The sequence below is a fragment of the Cricetulus griseus genome, assembly GCF_003668045.3.
Source record: "Cricetulus griseus strain 17A/GY chromosome 1 unlocalized genomic scaffold, alternate assembly CriGri-PICRH-1.0 chr1_0, whole genome shotgun sequence".
NCBI lineage: Eukaryota > Metazoa > Chordata > Mammalia > Rodentia > Cricetidae > Cricetulus > Cricetulus griseus.
Genome location: NW_023276806.1, coordinates 114,134,441 through 114,159,837, shown reverse-complemented (window position 1 = coordinate 114,159,837; position 25,397 = coordinate 114,134,441). Strand labels below are relative to the sequence as shown.

Genomic DNA, 25,397 nt, shown 5'->3' with positions numbered 1-25,397 from the left:
ATTGATGCAGGAGCTGAGGAGGACTCAGGGGCAAGCAGATTTAGCACTCAGTACCACTGGTTTAAAAAGTGCAATGTTGTCTGTACATCTCTGGTTACAGCAGCAAGGAGTCTCTGCCCATCTTCAACAGCACCGTAAGGCTGAGTTTAACAACCACTTACCATTAGTTTACTTTTTACAATGACTTTCTCTTTGAGACCAATTACTTTATCATTTAATTTAGTGATATTTTTGGTAGCTTTAGTTTCTTTTGCAAAGAAATTATCATTCAAAGCTAAGTCCATATAACAAAAGTGCTATTTAAACACAAAGGGGTAGGCAGTGTGCAGTTAGTATAAAAACACTAAAAGTAGTCTGGAAGAGTTGATCTTTGATAAAAAGTAAAAATTAAGATGTGTATATCAAAACTTCAAATTAGACATTCAATGTCAGTTATTTGGATGTTTTCTGACCCTCAAAATACAAGGTTTGCTTTAAACCAGCAATAAATGTATTTTCCCTAATTATCTAGGCATTCTTGATGCCTTTTAAAAAACAAGGATCTGCCCATTCTCTCCATCCCTACCCCATTCTTCCTCAAAACCATGAAGTAATTGTTCTGCAGACTACAGCACTCAGGGGTGAACCAAAAGGAAAATAAAAACAAAAGGGCCCTTCAGTCTGGTGATTGCCAGAGGCGTATGCAAACCTTGAGAAAACAAGCTGGTGTTCAAGCAAACCGTTTTCATCGCTAGCTCTAACCACCCGACTCGTTCTTAAGGAGAGGATGAGGCCCACAGGACAATAAAAGGCTGCAGAACCACACAAGAGTTCCACATGCACAACCTCCTGAGTGGCCTTCAAGGGGGTAAGGACAGGAGGGGGCGATGGACGGGCTGAGAGCAAGGCAAAAAGCCTTGTTTCTGGAGATGCAGCTCAACTTACAAAAACATAATTCACTCTCGGGTCCCGGCTCCGAAAATCTGTTATCAGAAGGAAACAACAACCCAATAATTGTAACAACAATAAGAAGTTGAGTCCTAGCGGTTGGGGTTTCTGTGGTGACCCCGTGGATTGCAGAAGGGGATTATGCGAAGCGCCCTTGGTCTGGAGGCGGGGAGTCAGGCGTGTTAGCATGTAAGTGGCCGCAGCTGCTCCTGCAGCTCTCAGGCCATTTCCCCTCTTTCCCTTCACAGCCCCCGCCCGCCCCTCACCCCCTCCCCATTCCAAAATCACCGCTAAGAAGCCAGGCAGAAATGGAAGAGAGAAAGGCCGAGGGCGGGGCGGGGCGGGGGGCGACGACTCTTCATCCACAGCAAGCAAAAGAGTCTACCCACTTAGGAAGAAACTGTGGGGTTGGAGAGCAGAGTGGAGAGTGGGGGAACCGGAGGGGGAGGCACTTCATTTTAATGCACCACAGACAGAATGAGATCTGATACTGGCAAAGTTTCAACGAAGATGGGGGCGAGGGGGCAGGAGGAGAAGAAAGGACTCTTTGACTGCTTCATGCTTCTGAATTTTCCTGAGGAGAAGCATAAGGTCCACTGGACACTCTGGGAATGGTAATGAGGTACACACAGCATCGAAACACAGCAAACGGCGCTGATGACTCAACCTCGTCCTGCATCTGCGCCCACAAAATAGGACTTCAGTTAAACAACCTTGCAGTTCTCAAGAGAAGAAGAGAAAGCAGGGGGATTTTTAATGAGTCAAGTCCCTTTGGTCAAAATTAGGTGTTTGTCTGAAACTTTATTCTCAAGTGAGTTGTGAACTTATGCTGATGAGAGAGCAGGGCAGTTTCTTTCTAACGGTTTTTGAACCAGTATTCTTCCCTTAGCAAGGCACCTATACAAATTGTCTCAACCAGATAAGAGGACTCAAAATGAAGTGCTTTTTTGGTTTTGTTTTGTTTTGTCTTTCTCTTTCAGCTAGCACAAATGCATGGATATTCACAGATCTCTTCTAGTATGGCATCAAGGCTCTGTATGTTTACAAAAACAAAACACAAGCATACACAATAAAAACAAAGACCCCATGCCTCAAATCAGGTCACATGCAACAAGAATTTTTATCAACAGGGTTTTTGCTTCTACAATGAATGCACATCATCTCACCACTTACATACCCTGCTGGTCTATGAGCCCTGGACCTATCAGATGGGTTTGCATCTACACTGAAGAAACACACATGCCCTTGTGAAGGATGGACCCAACCTGTTCAGGAGACCCAAATTATCTGCTTTCAGAGGGATCTCATGAGAAGCTTGACATGGTGGTCTCTGTTTTGAAAAAAAAAATTAAAAGGAAACAATTCACATTGAAAAGTGAAGACGTTTATAAAGCTCAGAGAAAAACACTCTTTATCACTCTCTCTCCCTCCTCCCTGCTTCCAATCTCCCTTCTTGCCTCTCCCCTTCCCTAATTTCCTCAAATTTATTCTCCCTAGAAATCTCAACAGAAATTTGGAGGCAGGAACAAGAGTTTGACTGGCCTTGGCTTTTATCTCCAGCACAAACAAAGCTCTAAACAGCTATCTGATAAATTAAGAGTTAAGATTTTTGTTGTTGTTTTGTTTTAAATACAAGCATTTTTCTCAACCTGGATCTCTGAGATCAGTTTTAAAAAAATCTATTTAGCAAAGCAAGGAAACCAAATCTGCAAATTTGTAAGAGAGAAAAATTAACTAAAGCAGCACTGCTTAGGGAGTGGAAATATCAATGAAGTCCAGAAAGGAAGACTTAGTTCAGGAGTGAGCATGTGAAACCAGCACCCTCCATGCTTGTCTGTTTGCAAGGAGGTTTTTGACAACTGGAGAGTGTGCAGCTCAGGAGAATTATACTTTTTATAAAGCGTATGAATTTGTGTCAAAAATAGAGTTCAAAAGGGAATCCGGTCCAGGGACACTGGAAACACCATCTGCACCAGTGACATGCATGCATTGGAAAAAGCTTGCAAGTTTCAAGTAAAAATATGAAATAAAGATGGACATTTCCTGACCTGGAGTGGAGTTGTTAAAGGAGTGGGGACACGTGCCTGTGGAGAAGAAAGGCCAGACAGGCACTCCTCACAGCTCCCCTCAGGTAGCTCTACCAAGAAACTGCAAAGGGAAGCCAGATTCATGTGTATTCTTCACTAGTGGAAATAAGGAAGACCTCAAGTTGGAAGGCAGGAGTTCCTACTCCCAGTATCAATTCTATGAGGCCAGCAGGAAAACACATGCTGTCTCTGGGTCTTTGAATCCAGGGAACCAGACGTTAGGTTATCTCAGAGATGTAAGCTCAGGTTCAGAAACCCAAGGTGGCCAGAACTAGGCAAGACTGATGAGATATTTTTTGCACAGTGGCAGAGAGAAAAGGTGTGGGATGTCTTTTCTTTCTCATGCTGTCATCACAATCCCAAGAGGACACACCCCGCAGTTCACAGCCCCAGAACCAGAAGGGCGTTTCCAAAGTGTGCTTGAGCTCTCCCAGCACACCATGACCACACACAGGGGCAGTGCTGGCAGAGGAAGTGAGTTTTCTCACTGGAAAGTAGAAAACTATGGCCCCTCATTTAGACCCTCTAGTCAGCTTCAGCCCAACCTCCCACTGCAAAATTTTCCAAACCTTTCCACATTAGTTTGTCTCTTTTTCAAACCGATCTTGTGTGCAGTTCAGCACACAGACACGGAACTAACTGCATCATATTCTTACTCAACTTTTCAGGGTTATTTCTTTAAGCATGATTCGCTCAGTGCTCCTGGACATCATTCCATCATCAGAAGCAAATATATCTGGATTATACCAGGTTGAATAAATTTTACTTCAAAACATCTAAGAGTAATTATAAAGGATATGCATCATGACACTAAGTAGTACATAGACCATAAGGTCTTCCCAAACTTGTTTCAAAATCATTCTTTAAAGACAATTGTTTAATCTTTCTAATGGGGTTTAAGGGGCAAAAGTTCACTTAATCACTTAATTACTAATGCCGTAACTGTTTACTGAGCACCTGCTTTGCTCTGGGCAACTCAACACAGAATGGAGATCTCACTGGGATCATTCCTGGAAGTTCTCCAATGCAGAAGATCTAATAAGAGCTGATCATAATTCGATGTGATGGGGAGAGGACAGCATCATGCAAAGGATAGCATTAATGGCAGCAAAGCCATGCCCATCCAGAAGAATGGTCAGAGAGCTGGGAAGCTATTTCTTAAGGGCAACATCATCAGGGGATGGAGAACTGGGGAGACAGCTCTGGCCCCAAAAGTATGAAGACCTGAGTTTGGTTCTCAGAGCTCACATCAAAAACCCAGATGTGGTAGTATGCACCTATAATTCCAACACCAGGGAGACAGAAACAGGCAGATCCCTCATCCTGACCAGCATCAGGTGAGTCAAGACCCTGTCTCAAAAAACAAAGTGGGTGGAATTTGAAGAGAGATGTTAAAAGTTGACCTCTATGCCCTCCCATTCCCGGGGTGGGGGAAGTGGAAGGAAGCTACCACATTTCCACTAATCCAGTTTATAAAATTTCCCCATGTGTCTAGTACTTACTGCTCTATCTTCCTTTTAGCACTGGTGATATATTACACATTTTGAACTTATTTGTACTTTCATTTGCATTTCTGAGAGGGCTCATTTCTTTGAGAGCTTTCCCATATATGAATTTTATTTTTCTTATCTGAAATGCTTCTATCCTAACTTTTAACCTCAGGTCACAGTGAAAGACCAATTAAGTTTGCCCTTGTCATACATTTCTTTTCTTTATATGTTTCTCAGGGAAAAAAATAGTAAACAATATCCATCACATTCTCGAGAAAAGAACAGGGTCATATTTTCTCAAGATGCTGAGATCTAGACATTGAGAGCCTTGTGTGTTGTGCAAATCACATGAAGGGACTTTTGTTCACAGAGAATGATGAATTTAGAATTCCTCAGCAGAGTACCAAAGACAGGCTTTGCTCTCTGGGACGAGGTTAACTGGACAAGGACAAGGCAGCTTTTGTTAGAAGGTCTCTCAGGACACTGCCATTGGAGGTGAGACCAGGGCTCACCTACAGCCTTGTGTTGTTGACCTCTAGTGTAGAGGAGGCGCCATTCACAGCACATGTTTCACAATGCTGATAAGCTGAACTGTGTGGGCACATGGTAACATTTACATCACTGTCAGGTCTCATCACAAGGCGGCTACAAGGCCCTTGCCTCTGATTGCTCCTTTAAAATACACATTTCAAATCACTGCTTTCTGCATAGAGCTTTGGGTTTACAGAACAAATTCTACTCTTCCTTCTGCTAGAACAACTTCTAAGCAAGGATGTGAGGTTAGTCTTTGCCATCCCTTCTAAGCCCAGGAAGATGATACCTTCTTATATTCCAGCTTACCTCATTGTATGGCAGGAGAAGTTCTATTTTTTATTCCAGTATAGGACCCATGGTGGTAATGGAGAAAAAGGCAAGAGTAGGGACAGGGTCACAGTGTTTACATCTGTGCAAATCCTATACTTCCTCTTCAGGGAAGAAGGCTCAACTATAAGGAAGCCATCCTGAGTCCTGGCCAGCTCTAACTGTACTAGTGGTGACATCCAGCTCCACAGCTTTGTTTTCCTTGTTTTCAAATTGAATAGTGAAGGCCTTTTAGGGTCATCCCAGGCTGCCAGAAGGATTGAAGAAGTGAAAATAAGTTCAAACACTGGGCGAAGTCTCAGGAGCCAAGTGCAATCAACTGTGCTAAGACCCCTGTCAGCTGTGCAAGGTGGGAGAGTCTTGTGGTATTATAAATGTAGACTCCCTAGGTGGCAGATGTCTGTGATCCTTGAACTGGGGAAGTAGAAGCAGGGAATCAGAAGTTCAAGGTCACCCTTGGCTATGGTGAGCTTCAGGTCAGCCAGGGATACTTGAGACCCTGCCTGGGGTTTTCACCATGAGCTTCTGTCATTATGGGAAAGCTACTGCCTCACAGCTCTGATCATCTACTATGTCAGTGTGGAGGACTAAGACTCAGTGAATGTGCACAGGAATCTCACCAAACAGAAAATCTCTGTGTTACTTCCACATCCCTGGCATAGCTGTAGTCTCTCTGGCACACCACTTGTTTCATTATTGCATAGCAATTGCTAGTTGTCATTCATTTACTTATCTGTGTACCTTGCCAGAGTATGAGAATGCGATGGCAGAACTACTCATCTCAGAACCCATGGTTTCTACAACAGTGCCTACCACACAACAGGCACCTAAAATAACACCTATGGAGTTGGTCACATGAGTGATGTTCCGCTACAAGTCCTCAGACAAGTGACAGAGATGCACATGCAGAGGCAGCATGACACGGGGACCAGCAACATCTTTAGGGGCTGAGATGATGCCTCTGCTCTGCAGTTCCAGAAAACACTAAACTGTATGCTGCTTCCACTCATACGAAGCCAATAAAAATGAAACAAGACAGTATGAGATTCCTCAAAGATTTTGCATACCCCCGTCACAGAGTCCTGGGCTCCAACCAAAGAGAACAAATACAAGCTGTCATAGACCAGGGAGAGTGAAGCCACGGCAAGCACTAAAATGTAGACAGCTTCCATCATAGCCTCATTTACAGCTAGAAGCACATGACCCTGATCTCTCAGTGCATTTCCCCAACAATCTTTCCCTCTCTTGATAGCCATCTAGAAATTGCCCCCACTGTCAGTTTGTAGGTCTGTGTATCAGAGGTGGAAGTGAAGGAAGGCTGGATGGACAAGGAAGCTGTTACAAAGCACCTCCCTTTTGCGGCTCACCTCTTCTCAATTTCCATATTAGCATCATCCAGAGGAAGGCACCATATAATTTACAGAAAAGACAGTAATTATCAGATAAGATTTTTGGTCCCATAGAAGACAAATTGGCCCTGTAGGGTAGAGGAATTAGAAAGGACAGAGATGTTTTAGTCATAGGGCTCCATTCATGGTGGGACTGAAGCCAAATGCTGCCTGGAAGAGGATAGCCCAGGGAGAGGCGGTTTCGTCAGGGACTGTGACCCATGTCTCTGGAGGAAACACAGGGATGAGAATCAATGTTTGAGTTCAGTCTTACTAGTTGCTGCCTTTGTGGTGATTTTCAAGTAAGGCTTATTGTGTCTGAAGTGAGTGACGGCACCGGGATTGGCCATCTCAGATGTGCCTCTGCTCCTGGAGAACGGACCCACCACTTCATCCTCATAGTCTTTAATAAAAAGTGGCTTTCATCATTCTTTCTCCCAACTCTCGATCTGTCAGCTCTGGGAAAGCACATGTAACTCATTTGGCATGTTCCAAATCCTCCTTCATGATGCTCTGACATAGTCCAGTGGGAGCTCAGGGGTGGATTGGCCCTTTCCTAGTGGTAAGATCGGAAGTATGAATTCACCCTGTGACCAAGCCCCAACACAAACAGAAGCCAGGAACCATGAGAGGGGCAGAGAAGAAAGAAGTGTGTCTTTCTATTGGCAGACTTGCCCTCATTTCCAGTCATCCATGAGATCTGGGATCAGCCTACCTTGTGTGCCTTTGCTACTGGCTGACCTGGTGAGACAGAAAACCCCTCCCTCTCTTGCTTAAGTTAGATAAAGTGTTCTATGTCTGCTGCTTGGAACAGTTGATCCTCTAGGTAAATTTGAATGCCTCCTGAGAATCCTGAACCAAGTCCCTGAGCTGAACTCAGGGTTTTCAACAAGAAGAAAGGGACCCAAACTAACACCTGGATGCCCAACCTAGCAGGCACAGGAGTGGCCACAACCTCCCTTACAGCCATCCTGGAAGAAGCATTGCTTTTAGAAAATTGAACTTAATCCCAGCACTTGGGAAGTGGGGGAAGAATCAGAAGTTCAAGGCTAGCCTCTGCTACAGAGTAAGTCTTGAGAGCTCAGGTTATCACAGGAAGTAACCAGGATACCCACACCCACTTCTCATGTGACTCCGGCTTTGCTTGCTACTCTTTATAGTGCTGTGGATGAGAGGTCCTGCTTAGAAAGTCTGTCTGCAAAGATGGACTGGTTAGAACTGATAAAACCCTTTTGTAATCGATTAATTCCACAGACCACTGGCTTCCACCAACCCCAAAGCTAAACATGTCATCAGATGATATCTAAGGCCCATAGAAAAGCTTCCCCATCTTACTGTGACCACCTCTCTGATGTACCCACCAATGCATTTTATACTTGCCTTGATTCTTTCTTCTAAACAATATAAAACTTCACGAAACCCCTTCCATGTTGGCACATGGAATTTGGGGAGACCCGAATCTGTGTTCCCAAAGTCAATCCAATTTGGCTCTAAAATAAACTCTTTTATCCTCCTTAAGGTGAAAGTTGTGTGGGTTTATTGTTGTTGTTTTTGCTCTTGTTTTGATATTATGTCTTATACTACAATTCAGAAAAGGGCAATTATACACTCAGTGAATGTGATAGGAAGTATGGCATGCTAACAAGGTAAGTTGAACCACTGAGTAAAAAGTGACCCACTTCCCCCAAAAGACCACCCAAATTGTAGCTTCCAAAGTAGAATCCGGAAATCTTATTACTGTTTTAAATCCTGCCCCTGCCCTGAGCCTAAACACATCCTTGTTTCCCGATGCACGCCTTCATTCATGCACCTCTCCCCAGTATGTTCAGATCTGCACACTGGAGGTGGGAATGGAATCTTCAAAGACCTGGGGGATTTTATTGGACCAAGAGTAATGTTTAACCAAGCATATAATAAAACATGGAAGGATCAGCAAAATACAGCCACACAAAGACAGGGCAGGGAAAGTGGATCTAACCCACAGCAGAAATGACTAGCTCTTTATCTGGGAAAACCACTGCTGACTGTGAGGCTGAATAACAGTGAAACCGTTACCAGGGAAAGCTGTGGAATCCTCTCCTCTCGGTCTTTAGTAGTAAGCAGTCTTTAAAATTTCTGTAGTCTGAAAGTCTTTACATATGGTCTTCCTTGAGGTAGGATGGGGTCAGAGAACTACAGAGGGATGGCTCTGACCCTTGGAATCCTTCCCATGCCTAACAGCCTCTGAACCTGATGTCATTACCTCGAGGAAGGGGTCTTTGCCACTCCTCCACTTTCTTGTCCCCCAGTTCTCATCTACCTCAGTAATGCGCTAATCCACAATGCCACAGAAATGATTGAAATATTTAGACATAATGGAGGAATTGTAATCGAGTCCAGTGGGAAACCCAGGTGTTTAGATCAGCTTAATAATAATAACCTCCGCCCCCGCCAGGGGCCTTTCTATTCAAAACCAGCTATGCTTTTATTCTGCACCATAAAGGCTACCTCAGACAGGAAATTATTCACCTGATTGGTCTTTACAAGTGCTGTTGGGTTTAAACTGAGGGCTGTAGGGGTCATTAGTGGGCAGCTTGTGATTAACGTTTGCCAGCCTGTTGCTTTTCACACTTCGTTAACAGCTTCCATTACTGCCCCCATGTCCAAGGAAGCTGTTTACTGACAGTATTTTAAAAAAAGGAAAAACAAAAAACAAAAAACAAAACAAAACAAAAAACATCACTACAAATTCTTAAGGGTCCCTGTTAAGGAAGAAGAAACAAAACAAAACAAAACCCCTTTCCTGACATCTTATGGCCCGCTGGGCCAGCTGACTGGGGAATGGGGGAAACCTCTAATTTGTTATAAAGGCTTACTAAGGAATATGCTGTTTAACACCACAGTGGTGCCTGGCCCTGCTCCTTTTTTTTTTTTTTTTCCCATATTTACATGTTGTGGTGACACCATCAGAGAGCAGGGCTTTAAAAGTATGTTTAAGGACTGAATGCTGCTATTTCTCAGGAAATTAAGTCCCACCTAAGTTGGGGAGGAAAGAGAGAAAGGCCACTAACTGGAGAAGTCCTAAGAAGGAAATGGAAAGACTTTGGGAGCACAAAGTGGTCTGGAGTTTTAGGAAAGATCACTGTGAAGTTAACACATGACTGTAGTGTACACCCCACTCTAGACTGATGTGGTACCTTGGCAGACATTTTCTAGAGTTTGTTGCACAAAAAAAGACTATATATACTGCCATTTTCCTCCCCACAAATGTACCTAAAACCTAAAGGATGTCATTCTTGCATGACCCCTCCCACTGCCCCTGTGACCTTCCTGCAAGAACTGAATGGCCTTTCCATGACCCCTCCCCCAGCATAAGACTCCCCGCCCCCCAGCACTCTCTTTTTAGGTTTTAAATGCCAGTGGAGAATTTAGCTTTCTCTTTGAGAAATGTCTAAAGCAAGCGGAAGGGGTAGGGGAGACAGAAGATGATCCTGGTAACACTTTGTCCCTTCCTGTTACCGACCCAGAGACATGCATAAGGACATGTGTGAGTGTCGAGGAAACTGGTAGACTTCCACACAAGACTTTTGTGCTCAGAACATTTAAAGGAAGAGACAGTACACAAAACCAGGCTGACTGATGGTTCATGGGCTGGCTGGCTCGTTTGTTATCTGGTTTTGATGCTCTTGTTTATTCTTACGCTTTTTAAATTGTGCCACTATCTGCCAGAATCCTTTGTGGGGGCGGGGTTGGGGGCAGACGATGACGACAACACCAGGCAAGTACTGCTTCTCTCCCAGAAGAGTATCTACCGATCAGTTAATATTCTTCTTAATACGAGAGAAGAGGTAAATGTCGCCACTGCCTGACCCTAGAACCGCCTCTCCTGTGTTACAATGACCACTGTGTGTGCCAGTTGTACCTCAAACTAGTCAGGTTGATAGCACCTTAGACATACTACAGCAACTTAAAACACGTCAACCCCATGGTGGAAGGTGGAGGGGAGTTGTCGCCAGGATAAGACTTTGTATTTTATGTCAAATTTTATCTGGAAGCTCATTTTGAAAGTGGAATTATAACCCGCCCACCCCCCAAAAGCAGGGATTTGATTTGAAAATGCCAAAATAACTTTAATTATAGGTTTGTTGGGGGTGTGACATTCAAATATCAGTCAGTGGAAAACTTCACATTGTTAATGTGACACTCAGAAAATTTGAAATCCCTGTTGTACTATTACTATTTATTTGTACATTCTTGGTCTTTCGGTGCACCTGCCTCCTTGATAAGAGCCAATCTCTGGAACAACTTCTAAATGTTCAAATTTTTTCTAAAGTCGAAATTAAATGTATATTGTTACATCCTTGAAAATAAAAACCTTGGCTTTACTTATTGCAGTTTCAAAATTGTGCTGGATTATACACTATTTTGAACATAAAAAAATCTTAATTTGAACTTCATATTCTTTTTTTTTCTATAAAATTCAAAAGAATAATGTGACATTGGGAGACAAATCTATAGTAGTCCTAACTCCAGGCTTCTACTCCTTACCACAGACTTATTGTAGACAATAATTGATTTTCTCTGCTCTCTCTTCCAAATGCATTTAAAAAAAGTAAGCAAATAAAAGAAACCATGGAAACTGGGTCACCAAAAAGCAATGCTTTTTACCCTCAGTCTCCAGAGATGGTGTTACATGTCCCTAGTTGGCTAATCTTACAGGGACCATGGTATCTTTGATGAACATCCTCATCCTGAAGGGCCATCCCTTGAGTTCTTCAGTTTAACCTCATCCACAAACGTTTACTTATAGCCTTCTTCACTGAAGAAGGTAGCTTAGCAGGAACCGGTTATAGTAGGTTTGATCAATCAAACCTAGGCTTGGATTGTACAGCCAGGTCTTGCACAACAGCTGGCTTACAATCTCCACCCTCACCATATAGCCCTCACCTTTCATCTGCACTGCTGCTTGGTCCCAGCTAACCTTCACCTACCTGGCATGCTTAGCAGCATCTTCTGTCTTCTGTCTTCTCTGTGGATAATCCTGTTTTAGTCTGGCTTGCCCTACTCCAGCAGAAATCTGAGTTTAGTAAGATTTAAAAACCAAAACCAAAAGCCCCAGAGACTTATTTCTTGCAGTCCTTAACATTGTGGAGCCCAATTTCCCAGAATTTCAGAAACACACTCCTGCAATACTAGCCACCCCTTGTGTGGTAAAGAGCTAACACATGTAAGGCAATTGGAAAATACTGACTATACAATAGGCATAATAATATTTTCAACCTTATCCTGTAGATCATGGAGACCTATGAAAGAATTGTAAACAAAAATTAAAATAGTATTCTTTAAAGATAATTACTTAGAACAAGGTATTTGTATTAGCATTTTTGAGACAGCATCTCAAAATGTGTAGTCCAGACTGGTATCAGGATTACAGGCCTCCTGTGCTGCTACATCCAGTTTGACCATTCTTGTAATAGTATATAACATTAATTATCAAGAAAAGGATGCTAGAAGTTTAAACAAATCAGTTAGGATTAAAGAATAATGAGGGATTATGTTCTGTGCCCTAAGATGTGTTGTGATCCCAGCACTGGGAGACAGAGTCAGAAGAACTGACACAAGTTGTTCAAGATGTGCCAGGGTGACATATCAAGATACAGTCTTAACAAAAAAGGGGCCAAAAATCACAAGTAGCTCAACTACAGTAGAAATAGGGCAGCTGTACTTGAAGATCATTGAAGAAGTAAAACCAAGAGAATTTGGTGAAAACCCTGTGAGTGGCATTCACTTGAGTTTTCCAAACTCCTGACATAGGAGTTCGGGTACTTGGAGCAGTATGTTAGCTAACTTCTCACAGATGTGACATTTATCTGAGGAAAAAAAAAACTTAAAGGGTGAAAGATTTATTTGGTTCACAGTTTTGGAGGACTTGATCTGCAGCTGGCTAGCTCCATGTCTTTGAGAGCAGTGGCAAAGCAGAATCATCATGAGAGAAGGGTGACAGAAAGAAGCTCTTAGTTCATTGGAGACAAGAGGTTGAGAGGGAAGGAAGGGGAGGGCCAGGCACAAAATATACATTCAGATTCATGACTCCAGTGATCTGCTTCCTGCAACCAGACTCACCTCTTCATAGTCCATTTTGTCTGAACTCATCAGTGGGTTAGAACTACACACTTGTCAACAGCACAACCCTCTGGGGCCCAAGCCTTCAACACATCAGTCTTTAGGGGACACTGCATATTCAAATCATACTATGGAGTATCAAGCATGTCCAAAATACAAGAGGAAGGACTGACAATGATGTATTGAATTTTTACCTACTATGTTAACATGAAAATTCCACAAGGTTGTTTAAAACTTGAATGCAGAGCTAAGCAGAAAGCATCTAAAATTGTATAAGACAGGGAATGATGAGGGAAAGAAGAGGAACCCAGAAACCACTGGGGAATAGCAACATGAAAAGGAAGAGAAGCTTGTAAGATAGGGTGATAGGGAGGTCAAAAGGATTGTCAGAATCAAGATGTTTAAGACTGAGAGGGAGGTTAATATCAAAGTACAGGTATTTGCCTATCCTAAGAACTCCAGCACATTCCCTGGATTTGCAACTGTGTCATCACGAAACCAAGTGGAAGCCATTTTGTAAAGTGGAGGCAGAAATTGGGCCATGCAGGTTGAAGACATCAGAAGCCAATGTGAGTAGAAGAAAGTAACTTCAAACAACTCCAAGAAGTTTGGGAATGGAGAAGAAAGGGAAGGGAGAGGACAGTTTCCTTTGGTGGAGGTGGTGTGTAGCAGATGGAGAGTTCTCCCCCATAGACTGTGCAATCTTCTTGATTGCTTTCTGACTGGTTCAGCTTTAAAGTTCCCACACTAGAGTTGTGACAGTGGAGGGATATGCAGGTAAGAGGGGAGAGGAACAGGAAAGAAACAGAGCACCCAGGTCTCATCCTTATGTCTTCAACCAGTACCAGATCCTTGGAATTTAAGAAGGACTTAGCTACTTCTTTAGGTTGTCCCTACCCAAGCTGCTTGGAATCCAGGGATCACATAAGGAAAAGTACATGTATCTTGGAAGAAAAAAACATGGCCTATGTAGCTTAAATCTGTCATTCATTCATCTGTACTATACAGTGAAGGTTCTAGTTTAAACTTCAGGTACACCATGTTTGAAGGCCAATAAATATTCCCAACTTAGGAGGGAAATAAAAAGAACTGAAAACTGCTATTTACAAAGAACTCTACTTCTAGCTCCCCTGACACCGTATATCACTAAGACCATTACAGTCCTTATCTTCTTCCATCGGGGCCTGTATAATTCACTCTCAGACAGTAGTTACCAGCCTGCTCCGTGAAGCAGTTCATCTGCTTCTCAGCACACACAGGTTCTTTTAAGTCTACTTACAGCTCAGTTACATCACGAAACAAACTCCTACAGAATGTTTTTGTCACCTGCTCTGCTGTAGGGAAACCACACCACAAACCTACACAAAAGTCTTCTGGGATATGTAAAAAAGAAACAAGCACCATGCCAGTTCCAAAGACACAGGAGAAAGTTGAATCACTGTGCTTTGAGGGAGTTTAGGGGCCACCCTAAAGAGCAGAAAATTCAAATGATGGTCCTGAGACTGCTGTTGTAATTCATTCTCCCATCAAGATCAACTCTGTGTAGTACCAGTTCCGCAAGACCTTTGGTTATTGGCCAAATAAATGCCACTTCAGTGAGTTATTGCTGGGGCCAGCTTCAGCTTGCAGAGTCAACGTTTTTTCTTGTCTAAAGAACTACTGTAAGTTTTGCATCCATAAACCAGATGTGCCCTTGGGTCTAGAGTTTGCCCTTGTGACTTTCCCCCTCATCTTGGTTGCTAAAGAGAGTCCCATTGTAAGCCCCAGCTCTAAGAGTTTCACTCAGTGATGGAAGGGAGTTATAGTCACACAGTAGTTGGCATACAACAAAATGTAAAAGCTCCTGGAGTAGTTCTGAACCATGTGAAAACTCTGCCTGCCTCTGGGAATACAATTCAAAAGAGATACATTAATATATAACTTGGCCTCCTATGTCTGGTAATGAAACAATAAGGGCACAGTAAATTTTGTGACAATTTTTTCAATTTGCAATTGTAGGCAAAATTTCTCCAATTTTGTGCCACTTGAGCTGAATTCAAAATGGATTCAGAAAATGTAGTACTTGACCAAGTGAGGATAAATGTTGCTTCATGTCTCATTGCTTCTCTTTAAATTGATGGTTAAGAGCATAACAAAAGGAGAAGACAACAAATGGCATATACATACTTGTGTGAGAAGGCAAAAAAAAAAAAAATACCACCCACATGCACAGAGTACCACACACAGTCACTTTGGGAGCTGTCAGACGCCATATAGGGGAACCATTGAATACTGATGACATGTTTTTAACCCCACACAAATGACTCCTGCTACAGTGCACGCAGCTCTTTTTGCCAGAGCTTGCCTCCCTCACACTGTCAGGAGTTGCAGTCAGGGTACATCTGGAGGGTGTTCTTCAGAGGAACATTTTCAGTAGCAGTGCTTACACACACATCTCCCCCGTCACACTAGCCTTTGCCAATCGGTAAGGCACAATTATTAAAAACAAGCACAAGCCTCTTCTGGGAAAAGTCAACCCCTGTTAGCAGGCAGGAGAAAATGAGGGGACAGAACCCACAAGGACATGCTAACCCCCCTACCATGAGCATGGCTGGCAGCCTCTTACAGGCATCTTAGTCATTCTAGAACAGCACTCATTCAGTTGGCTGTAGCTGATGCCTTTAGAAGCATTGCCCTAGTCCTCTGCATTTTGTCAATCCTACAAGGCAAATCATGCCATTTTGAGGAAGATGTTCTTATACTTCCCTTAAAAAATAATAATACAACTCAACCCAGTCCTCAGCACAGATATGAAACCACACTGTAAAATTTTGCATTCCAAAGCCAGTCCTCTCTTTTCAACCCAACCAAACATTGCTGTATCAATTCAACATGTATTTCTGCAGCACCTAACATGTGCCAGCATTATTCTAAGTACTGAAAATATAGCTATAGATAAAGCAGACAGAACTTCCCATTTACAGGACCAGAGAGATGATCAGCAGTTAAGAGCACTTTCTGCTCTTGCAGAGGACCCAGGTTCCATTCCCAGCACCCATGTGGTAACTCACAACCATCCATAACTCCATTTCCAGGGAATCCAATACGTTCTCCTGACCTCTTCTAGCACTAGGCATGCATGAGGATATATATATATATATATATAATATATATATATATATATATATATTCATGCAAGCAAAATATCCATACACATAAAATGAAAGTAAATAAGTCTTAAAAATAAATTTCTAGTTACATTTGTCATCTTTTAAACTTTTATACAACTGACTTCTCTCTTCCAATTCTTGCTGGTCTATCCTTTCACTGCGGAAGAAGGTCAATTGTCTGAGAAAGCAAGCACTCTTGTTTGTGACAACAGAGGTCTCCAACAATCTTCCCCTGGATCACTCAACAATTATTGATGAACATATCTCAGTGCCAGGGTGTGGACTTCACTGAGGACCGCAAGATGAAAGATGTTCAGCTCTCAGCTTCAGGGATTACATATTTCTGTAATGTCTTTCATATGCACACATTAGCAATTGATAGTTTTAAAACTGAATTTGCATTTCTGAAACCCGCTGATAGCTGAGAGTTAGCGCTTCTTCCTTTTTCCCAGGCTAACTCTTGCTCCTGATGCACTTAAGCATGACTCTAGGGATAACTGCCGTTCCTTGAAAATATGCTACTGCCCAACTTGAAAAGGGTAAGCTAGACTTGGACGTGCATCTGAGTATTCTCACTCCATTTTCCATAGTCACAACTCCTGCTGTGTTTTCAATTAGACACAGTCACTGAAATTAATATTCCATTACACGTTTTTTGATCGTGCTTTAATTTAACCAACAATAATGATCGGGGCATAAAATAGCCAAGTCCTTTGTCTCCAGCTTGATGAACAGAACCATATGCCTGACCTCAACCCTTAGGGGAATGGACCTTCAGAAAGTATTTGCAGGGCCGCTCCACTTTTTTGTGTAATGTTCCTGTTGCTTTTTTGGTCTGTTTGGCTTTGTTTACTCAATATATGTGGGAGGTGAGGCTGAAGTGAGGGGTTTTGCATTACTCCTAAAATTATGGCATTTGAGACAAATGTTGCCCCATTTGTCATCCATTATGTCTTCCTTCTGGTATTTATTCCAGAAGACTTTGGTCAAAGTATACACAGAAATTAACCAATTTTTGTTGCTTTGGGGAGGTTAATTGTAGGTATGTGCCCCTGTGTGTGAATTAACAGATAAATAAATATACATTAAGTGCTGATATCTAACTGTCCCACCTAGAGTGGGAGGCTGGCAGTGTATAATCCAGATGCACTGTGGGAGGCTTATGGGGCACCATCTCCACAGCGCTGACATTCCTCGCCAGGTGAACATACTGTGACTTTGATTGAGACAGCCACTCCTGCTTTTCCTTCCTAACAGTGTGTGACTGGGGTGGTTACTTATTAACTTCTCTGAACTCCTCTGCTCAGCCAGACAATGGCAACAAGACTATTAAGAGAGCACACACGTGTGCGACACAACAGAGAATATCTGCCGCACATGGTCAATGACGGGCAGGCATGGAGATATCATCAATGTCTCCTCATCCCCCTCTCTCTTTGCATCACCTCTACCATTTTGTTTTAGAAACTGTTTCCTTGCTTTCCTTTTCTTTGCTTCTCCCCTGTTCTTCCCTCTCTGCCTGCAGCTGATCCACTCTGGATGCTTCCATATTGGATTTAAAAGACATAAGTTAAATTTAAAACTATTAATTATCTGCTCATGAGAAAAACTTTACAGAAGTATCCCTGTCATGCTAACAGCTTTTGTCTTTTGTCATGCAGTCCTGGATGAATGAATCCACAAATGCCCCGAGTCTAAAATTTAACACAGAAATATAGGTGAGCAAGGAACACGGAAGAAGGCACATGGTTACCAACAAGGTAAAGCAGGGGGACAGGATGGATGGAGAGGCTCTGACAGTTGTGACCAGTCTTGTGGGAGCCACATCACCTTGTATTTGATAACTCAGTGTTACCGTGAATCAAGACCTTGGATCTGTATATAAAGTCCCTTTAAAGTGCCTCAATGGTTCTGGGGGTTCCTAGAAACTGGTGTCAGTCCTGTTATTGAGCCCAGTCCTGCTATTGAAGGACCATGTATTGACCTGAAAGGGCTTAGATTTCCAGACCAACTCTTACATCTATTAGTTGTGCATCTTGTGCAAGGCACTATCTGTTTGCACATCTCAATTTTCTCTTCTGTATAATGGGTGCGTTTGTCATTGCACAGCTATGGACAACAAAACCCATTCTGACTAGCTAAAAGGGGCTTTTTACTTGATATGAATAAATTCAAATTATTAGAAGGGCTAGATGGCTAAGTCTCCAGCTGTGTTTTCAGGTGTAATTTCTAGTACCAGAACCATTTATCTCGGGCATTTTCCTTGCTTAACAGATGCTTCATTCCAGATTTCTTTGAGTAATTTATTTATTTATATAGGGGTATGCACATGCTGTGGCATTCATATAGAGATCAGAGGACAATTATAGTAGTTGGTTCTCTCCTTCTTCCATGTATATCCTGGGGATCAAACTCAGGTCATCAGGCTTAGAAGCTATGTTTATCCACTAGCCACCTCACTAGTCCTTCGTGTAAAATTTCTGTCGCATAAAATAATTGAATTCGTATTAATCCCAAACTCCTAAGTGTACAAGTGATAAGACTGATATTGCACTAAGAAGCCCAGCCACAAGGCCATAGGAGAAATGTTTCTAAGTTGTGTAATCTCTGGGTTTGAGAAGGCATACCTGTAAGGATGGCAGTGAGCAGAGCAAGCAAGTCATGCCATCTCCCACAGAGGCATGGGGGCATTCCTTGCATGGTTGTTGCAGGATGAGTGTTTGTGAAGATGCTCCCACATCATCAGCAGAGGCTTAGCCTGACACTCTTGCCAAGGAGCATACAACCATGTTAAACTCTTATGTGTTTACAGCTCCAGAGTTCATGAATACCAAACAGATGCATGTAGGAGAGGCACATGTGTTCATATACTCCAACTTGTAGTTGATAGATCAGGCAAACTAAGAGCACTGAGGACATAGACTTAACAACACACATGAACAATGAGCCTCACAAAAACCATATTATAGAATACTGTGTCCAGTTACTTGTCAGACCGACAAGACATTTTACAAAACTCAAACAGCCATACAGCCAGTCTAATAAATCTCAGAGAAATACCTCATAAAGAATGAAATCACTGCCATTTCCCTGCAAGTTTTCAAATACATTCCAAATAACTAATGGCAAAAGAGAGACATTATAATCAAAATTAAATTATTGTACAACATTTTAAATGACTTATGTATGAAAATCAATGTGTGACAAGGAAGAAATTTATAGCTTTAATTCTAACAGTTAGCAAAGAGAAAGGCTGGAAATTAATGATTTAATCATCTATATTAAGTCATGGACACATTTATCCCCAAATGGAGTCATTGAAAATAGTAGTGAGATTGAGATTACCTTCATTGTGGTAATCAAGGAGACAGAGAGGGAATAAACAATGTTAAGAATGAACATGTTTCTGAAGACAGAGCTCAGCTGATAGAGTGCTGCCCAGGGCGCTGAAGCCCAAGGAAACATCTTCTGCACTGAAATAACCCTGGGCATGAAAGGCTGCCATTTGTAGTCCCAGCCCTGGAGAGATGGACATAACAGGAGCAAATGTTCAACATCATCTTGGCTATTAAAAATGTCAGCCTGTAGCTCATGAAATCTAGTCTGAAACAAATGAACATGATGTTAGTAAATATTGTTTTCAAAGAATAAAGACGTCATAACTACAGATTCTTTGCTAAAAAGAATAACTGTTACAAATAACTTACTACTGGCATGTTTAAAGACACAAAAAGAAAAAAAAGATTTTTTTTAAGAAAGAAGAAATTCTGTATGGATATACCAGTGCTCTTCAGTACTAAAGTGAAGGTTACATGAAGATTACCAGGTAAACATACTAATGGCATTAATGTATCTCTCAAGGACTTCACATGACAGTGACTAACACAAGTTTGTTCTCCTGCCGAACAAACTTCCCTAGAGTGGCTGTTTAAGCTTTATTTGTATTCCTAGCTTGTCCTTATTGGCTTAGCCTTTAAAAACAAACAAACAAACAAACAAACAAAACTCTCCCTATAATGGTCATACGAGAATAACAAAAATGCACCTGTAATAGTTGGGAAACTTTTTTTCCTTGAAGATAAACAAGAAGTCCCACAATTCTTTAGCTGGGAAGACATGCACAGATCTAGGACCTACCAATCAAAGGCCCTCCAATCAAATAGCCGTAGAAGACTCACATTTAGAAAGAAGTTAGTGCAGCTCTTTAGCCTCGTTCCAGGGAGGTATAAAACATGCTCTCTCTTTTGTTTGCCCTTGCTGTGCATCAATCCTAGTGTCACTTCTGTTCAGTTCCAAGACCTGGCAGCTGTCACTGGTGTCATTACTAAAGATGAAGGACCAAGAAACCAATAAATCAAGAGGATTTGCTTTTATGGCTTTTGGAAGCCCAGCAGATACAAAGGATGCTGCCAGAGACATGAATGGGATGTCCTTAGATGATATGCCATCAAGGTGGAGCAAGCTACCAAACCATCATTTGAAAGTGGTAGATGTGGATCACCTCCAAGAAACAGAGGCCCTTCCAGAGGAGGAGACCCTCCAGTCACATGGAAGATACCTGGATGATAATGGCTCTTCTACAAATTTTAGCATGAATTCTTAGAAGGGAATTTTTACTCTTAAGTAAAAAGAGTACCACCACCACAACATGGAGGTCCTCCTCCTAAAAGATTAGAACCTTTAGGACCAGTCATAGCAGCAGGGGAATGGGAGGAAGTGCCCCTGTGTCAAGTGAAAGAGATTGCTACAATGGCTGGGAAGGGAACTCCTGCTGCCTCATAGAGGTGTTTGTTTCTGAGAGATAATGAGAACTAAACACAAAACTATTCAAGAAGAGATTATCCGAGCTCTCATGATATCAAAGATTACGAACCACTGCCAAGAGATTATCCTTCATATTAGTTCCTGTAATGACTACCCATCCAGAGGCTATGGTAATATGGTCGGATGGTGACTTTTTAGATCATCTTATGAGAGCTATGGTAACCCACACAGTGCAGCCCATACATGAGGACCACTTCCTTCTGATGGAGGAAGCAGTCTAACTGCTCATGTCGCTGTGATGGCAAGGTGCAAGCTCCCCTTCTGAGAAAATTCCTGTAGCTTAGAACCATAGGAAAACAAAGGAGCTTTGCTGTTGCTTTCAGGGAGCTTGGTAGAGTGAGAATTGTATAAACGTACCCCTGTGGTGGAAACTCCCATGGACACATAAGCAAAGTGCTATGGCAGAGTGCTTGCGTTCTTCATACATGCAGAGAGATGGATTTTAGGTGTGTGTGTGTATGTACTGAAGAATGGAAGCAACTACTCTCTACTTGTAAGTTTAAAAGAAGAGATTTAGGTTTTTGGTTGAAAGATTATGCTATAGAGTGACTAGAAAGTTGAAATAGAATAAAAAAACAAAAATGAACAACAAAAGAAAATTCCACACAATCTAAAACCTTTGGTGTCCTACCCACTAAACTCTTCACAAATTTGGTCAAACTCCGAACATTTTTTTGACAAAACATGACTTTTAAAAAAAAATGAGATTTTTTAAAACAAGTATTGAGACTTTTTCTTTCTTTTGTTTTCCTTGTTTTACAAAATTTAATGGAAACACTTTATTTCCGTTAAAAGAATCAGTATGATGATGGCGCAGTAGCCCAGACAGACTGAAGTACTACTGTCCTGAGCAGGGAAAAACTTCTTGAAAAGGGAACATTCAAGCTTGAAACGTTGGGTTTAAGCTATGAACCTCTGAGATGGATAAATGTTCAGGATACTCCAATTTCCTCTTGACTGGTTCACACACTTCTAGTTCCTTCCCTAACCTCACCTAAGCCCTCTTTGCCTCCCAGAAAGTGGGAAATGTCCCTTTTAAAGAGATCAAATGAAACGGAGAGAAACCATATATTTTCGTCTGAACTCCCCATCAGCTCAGAAAGGAGGCGGCATCGACCTTACTTAGCTCCGTGTGCCTCACCTTTCAGCTAGTACCTTTGTGCACTCTAGGCTGATGCCAGCAACCCAGCCCCAGGTCTCCTGCTCTGCTCTCCCAGGCTTCTTAAAACGCAGACTCCCACAACAAAGGACAATTGAGGCCCCGTTAGTGCTCGGGTTTACGGAGAACTGAACCATAAGCAGATACCATCAAAACACATCCCACTTGTGACCTTTCACAGCCAACCAATTGGAAGGATTTTCCTTTGCTGGGGATTGAATTTAAAACGACTTCCCAGGAGTGAAAGGTCGGCCCGTGGAATCATGATATCCAGTTAAACACAGCTAAATAGAACGTTTTTAGCATGACAATAAATGGAGTTATATTTAGCTGATTTGAGAAACTATCTGGCAGAGGGAAAAGGAGGGGAACAGAGATTTTTCATCTCCCACCCCTCCTCTCTGAAAAATAATAGAGCAGGGCAAGAAAGCACAAAGGTGAAGAATTTCCCCGAATCTGCCCGGTGAGACTGTTTTTGCTTTCCCAACATCTACCATGTTGTGAGTAGGCTGTGTTGGTGGAACCACATAAAGACTGTATTGTTTGCTTGATGCACATATACAATTCTGTTAGCGCGACTGGGGCAAGATGGACTCCAAAGGGAGACCATACCCTCAAATAACTCCCCAGGCAGCTTTGATTTCTAGATAGGTAAGAGGTGAAAGCACATTTGCCAAACTGGCTTTGATAACAAACGCATTCTTCATTAACAAGGAAAGACTGGAGGAAAAGAATACTTGGCAGTCCTACCCTTCACTTGAAATGCCCCCGTGTCATTCTGAAACAACCTCATATTTTGTCGTTGTTAACTAACAGATGGTTTTGTTAGCTGGTGACTGTGTCTCTAAATAACTCCCTGTGACACATGAGAGCAAAATAGGGACCGTAAGTGGTAGCCTTTTACCTCTAGAATCTTACCTTGTGGCCATTCTGAAACTTGATGTGTGTAATTGCAGCCACTGGGAAGGTGTGGAGTGCTATAGCATCAGATCTGCCAATAGTTAGAAAGATTACAGGCGAATGTTGCTTCTTCGAAGGGAAAAATATATTTAATTGAAACCAATTTAGAAGCCAGGATCCTGTGAGTGTGCAGTGAGAATGTTTTCAAGGAAACACTGTCTCCTCTTGGCTGTGAGAGACCCATAATGTTTCTCTCCCAGGCTAAGTGTGCTATTTGATAGGGAAGCCACTGTTAATGCCTTCCCCTCAAGACCCTGTCTATTACACAAGAGCTGGTTCACCGGGGAAGCATAATCTCACTGCTGTTTTGCAAAGGCATCACCTACACTGGGGATCCCAGACACCCTGGATTTCCATGTATTGTACATTCAGACTTTCTGGTAATATGGTCTTTTTCTTATGGTGATATGGTGTCTTCCATTTGATCTTGAATATGTGTGTATGTATGTATGTATGTATGTATGTATGCATGCATGCATGCATGTGTGCATGTTATCTAGCTATTTCTAACTTTATTACTTACTCTTAGTTACTTAATCCAAAATGGGATGACCCAACCTGTGTGGGCACTGCATTGACTACTTTCAAAGCTATAGCTAACAAAGACTATGAGTAAAGAACATCACTATGGTTGCAGAACTGATACTCAGACTTTAGGCTCTTGGCACCTGAATGTCTATAGTTAAAGAAATTCTCAACCTGTGAAGACATTAATAGCATAACCACATGAACAAGAAAATAGTCTTTCTACTACTCAAGGAAGATGTCCTATCGTAACATAATGTTGAGGATACAACCACTTTATGCAGTTGCTTACTGCATGAAATTTACAGAGATTTTATTCCTTTTTTTTTTTGAATTCCTTTTTTTGTTTTTATGTTTTCTTCATTTATGGATTGTTGACTTTTTATGGTGGGGTCTTGGTTATGTTTTTTTCTTGTACCTTGGGGAGGAAAGAGTTCATTTGGTTTACAGATTACAGTCAGTCGTCTAGGAAAGCCAGCTCAGGAACTCAAGGCAGAAACCTGGGGCAGACCCTGAAGCAGAGCTCATGACTGAGTGCTATTTATTGGCTTGCTCTCATGACTTGCTCAGTTTACTTTTTAATTTGTTAGACAGATTTTAATTAAAATAGAATTACATAAATTGCCTTTTCCCATTCCTCCCTCCAGCCTCTGCTATGTCCCTCTCCCATTCTCAAGTTGATTTCCTCTTTTTCTTTGATTATTATTGGTGTGTGTGTGTGTGTGTGTGTGTGTTTATGTGCAACTATATATAAATACAACCTGCTGAGTTGCTATTTTTTGCTATTGGCATGTATATGGCTACAAGGCCGACCACTCTTCATTGGATAACCAATAAGGAGGCTCATCTCCAGGAAAGGCTACTCTTCTCTCAGTATTCATACGTTTCAAGTAATTCTTTGTCTAAGAGTGGGGACCCCCTTAAAATTTCCTTCTTCCATGTTAACATGTCCACTGATATTGCCATTGTTCCCATCTTGTTTATGTAGCCATTTCTAGGAGAGCCTGTTTCACAGCAGGCTTCTTGGTATTCAGACTCGTAAAAACATTCTGCCTCCTCTCCAGCAATGTTCCCTGAGATGCAGGAACTGTGATGTGGATTTCTGTGTTGGGATTGGGCTCCTAACAATCTGTTGATTTCTGTGTTTGTGTCCAGTTTTTTCATAGTGGTTTCCATTTGCTGTAACGAGAAGTTTTTTTCCACAAGGGGTGGTGTCTATACTTATCTAAGAAAGGTGACTCATGTACCCAGTTTGCTTTTTAACCCAGGACCCTGTCCAGGAGTGGCACCACTGACAGTGGGCTAGGCCCCTACACATCAACCATTAATCAAGAAAAGGCACTACAGACTTGCCTATAGAACAGTCAAGTGGAAGCATTTCCTCAGTTGATGTTCCCTCCTTCCAGGTGACTGTAGTTTGAGTCAAGTTGATAAAATAATTAACCAGAACAGGGTGAGGAGAGGGTATACTTATGTAGCTTAAGCTGGCTTGAACTCCTGATATCATCTTACCTCAGCCTTCCAGGTGCTAGGTTTCACAGATATGCGCTTCCATGCTTGGCTTCAGGCCTTGTCTTGGTCTTTCCTCCCCTTGCATTACTGACCCTCACAGTTCTTTCAGTACTTTCAACTCATCTCTCTACTGTGATATATTATCTGTAGTGTCCAGAGTTCAAAGTCTATGCCAAAGACCAGTGGCTATGGAATGCCCAGGAGTCACTCCACTCTTATCCTAGTTACTAATCACTCCATCTTGTCCTCACTACCCTCTCCCACCTTGCCCTGCAACCACACCCTGCTGAGAACAGCATCCTTATGCTGCAATACCTGGAGCTTCTGGAGGTTCATTGTCTTACAACATGAAACAAATTGACTTAATCGACTGAATTGAAACCTTTGAAACATCTGGATCCCATGGACCCTGC

General features: G+C 42.1%; 1 pseudogene; it reads left to right on the top strand.

The window, feature by feature from the left end:
* Positions 1-1,437: 1,437 nt before the first annotated feature.
* On the top strand, positions 1,438-21,093 carry LOC107980180 (annotated as a pseudogene).
* Positions 21,094-25,397: the final 4,304 nt, after the last annotated feature.